Source organism: Diadema antillarum, unplaced genomic scaffold (assembly GCF_040938485.1).
Source record: "Diadema antillarum isolate AM-2024a unplaced genomic scaffold, OU_Dant_1.0 scf00000054, whole genome shotgun sequence".
In the NCBI taxonomy this organism is placed as follows: Eukaryota; Metazoa; Echinodermata; class Echinoidea; order Diadematoida; family Diadematidae; genus Diadema; species Diadema antillarum.
Window position 1 is genome coordinate 1,063,044 of NW_027270943.1, and position 2,859 is coordinate 1,065,902.

General features: G+C 42.1%; 1 pseudogene; it reads left to right on the top strand.

Moving 5' to 3' along the window:
* Positions 1-1,137: 1,137 nt before the first annotated feature.
* On the top strand, positions 1,138-2,303 carry LOC139715729 (uncharacterized; annotated as a pseudogene).
* The last annotated feature ends 556 nt before the right edge of the window (positions 2,304-2,859 follow it).

Genomic DNA, 2,859 nt, shown 5'->3' on the forward strand with positions numbered 1-2,859 from the left:
CTCTATTGGTTGGCCTTGTGGGAGTGACTATTTATATAATATTGGATGGCCTTGAGGTTGATACAAGGAAATATTGGGCGAGCTGTGCACAAATATTGGACGAGTCGAAGACGAGTCCAATATTTTGCTTAGCGAGTCCAATATTTCCTTGTATTAACCGAAAATAGGACATCCAATGTCATCATTATCATCCTACAGAGGATTTTAGCAAAGAATATTTTTATTTACCAACACAAAATTTTAGAAAAAAAACCCCGATATCTTAGTTAATTCGTGATTGACCAATCACAGACGTTTTCACTTCATATTTCGGGTCATCTCGTATATCTGAACCAATCACGGTGCAGTTTCTAAAAACTTCGGGGAATCCCCCTCTTGCCGTCCAATATTTTAGATATTGGTCACCTCGGCAAAAAATTATTGGTCGAGTTCAACAAACTTTCTAAGTGGGTCGGAGGTTATTAAGTGTGTCGACAAAAGAACACTTATACACTGCATTTGGGCTCTAAAAATCCTCTGTATGGATAATAATGCAGGTTATTGGACAGGTGGCCATGTTGCTGGTTTAATACGGACTATAAAATGTTAGAAGAAACCCTGAATACAAACCTAAACACAAACGCGCATTCGTACAGGCTGGCCTGTTTGTTAATGACAATTTCACTGACAAATCTCATCCCTTCAATGAGATATGCATTGTTCCTTCATGTGACACTCAAACTTGGAAAAAGGGCAATTTGTCATTGTTGTCTTTATAGTTCATGTGATCAGTCATGCATGACATTTGTAAACATAATTAGGTATCAATGGAAAGAGGAAGAGTTCCTCTTTCCTCACAACCAACATTGAGCTCTCCATAGCTGACAATTCAGAAATGGTAGCCCTCCAAAGTTGGATTACCTTTTTTTTTAATACGCACTGTAGAGCAATAGATAGTTCAAGACATAATGCTAATTTCTGTGCAATAACTATAAATCTGTAATCTCTTTTTTTTCATAACACTTTATGGCAGGTCACTGCAACACTTTGAATATTGTGAAGCTTTAGAACTGCGCAGTTTATGTGTTCGGCGTAAATGATGTGATTACAAGATTCACAATACTCTATTATTATCATGTTGGACTTTTGCAGACGAAAATGTCATACCCCGGAGCTCCATCTGTTCCAGACGTCCAGAAGACGACAGTGGGTGTGTCGAGGACCAAACTGCCAGTTGGGTCAATGCTTGAGATCAGCATCACCCTGCGTGGGAGCCATGGAAACCCTATTGTACAGCCACAAGCTCTGTCCACATTGGATCTAGTGATGGAGACACCGGGTGGTCAGACAGCCAATCTTGTGGTTCCCAACCAGCTGTCTGCCAGCGGAATATGCGTCACGAGGGTGTCTTTGAAAGACATCGGGCACCACAAGATCCACGTCAAAGTCTGTGGCAGTGACGTAAAGCACAGTCCCGTCTCGGTCCTGGTCTGGGTACGGGGGAATTTGGTCAAAACCTTTAAGCCGCGTATGCACAATCCTCATGACGTTATTAAGCACGAAAACATCTTCGTCGTAACCGACAAGGATTCAAACCAGGTTCAAGTGTTCGATTCCAACTTTCGACCAGTCAATAAATTCACCTCTCCGCAAAAGTTAATGCAGGGCTCGGGTAAGTTTGACCCTTATGGCATTGCTTGGACAGGAAAGACTTTTGTTGTGACGGATCTCGCTAATCACTGCGTTGTGGAATTCAGCAATTTTGTCCCCACCCAGGTGTTTGGACAAGAGACTCTCCACCAGCCCTGTGGTATCGCAGTAGCCCGAAATGGAGACGTGTACGTTTCCGATTGCTTCAAACACTGCATCTTTGTCTTTAATCAGCAGCGCCATTGTACTGAAATCTTAGGCGGCCTGGGATCAGCGCTCGGACAGATGAATACGCCTTGGTTTATCGCAATGAATTCGCAACAACACCTGGTTGTGGCAGAATTTAAGAACCACCGGATCCAGGTCTGGAATACGCATAACAACAAGGCACTGCGGATCATCGACGTCAAGCACAACGGGAAGTCGTGGGACTGCAGAGGTTTAGCCGTCGATCACCACGACAACATCTATGTCACCGTCCGTAACGGCTTCATGCGAGGTATCAGCGTGGAGACAGTTCTTGTGTACAGTCCCACCGGAGAGTTCTTGGGCAACTTTGGGAAGGCTTCAACTACGTGAGAGGTTTGACCGTCACACAGGCGGGACAGCTGAACACAGTGGCTTATGTCGTTGACGGAGCCAATCACCGCATCATGGCCTACGAAATGAGATAAAGAACGTACGATCATATACGGAAAATAATGAGAGCTATTTGAGCAATCAGTAAGAACTGTTTGAAGCGGAGTGCTATTTTGATCCCCATTCCAACAACTCTTCTATTGCTGACAAGATGCCATTTATAACATCTCATTACAAATTTGGATATACTTTATACTTGAAATTCTGCTGAGTAAAGTGGTTGGTACAATGTATTGATATCGATTTTCCGTCAAAATAATGATTTCATGAATTGCTGAGACTGCTCAAATGCAAAATGTGAGGATTTTTTTTTCGTGGAGCTCAGCTGTTTTCTTAAATGGGAAGTGATTTTGTTTGTAGACAATGCATGGCACTGTAATTTTTCGTTCTGATATGTATATTCATAAAATCCTACCATTTTGATTTCTTTGTCAGATTTGCCGCATGTTCTCTCATCTTATAAAGAGGTTGTTCTATTTTTTTTGTAGCTAAGTCATTATCTTAGGGAATGCGGTTCTTCTCCATGTGACAATTTCGATGGAAAAAATTTTAATTTGCTGCTGACATTAGCATTCGTTTTTATGTGTAGGG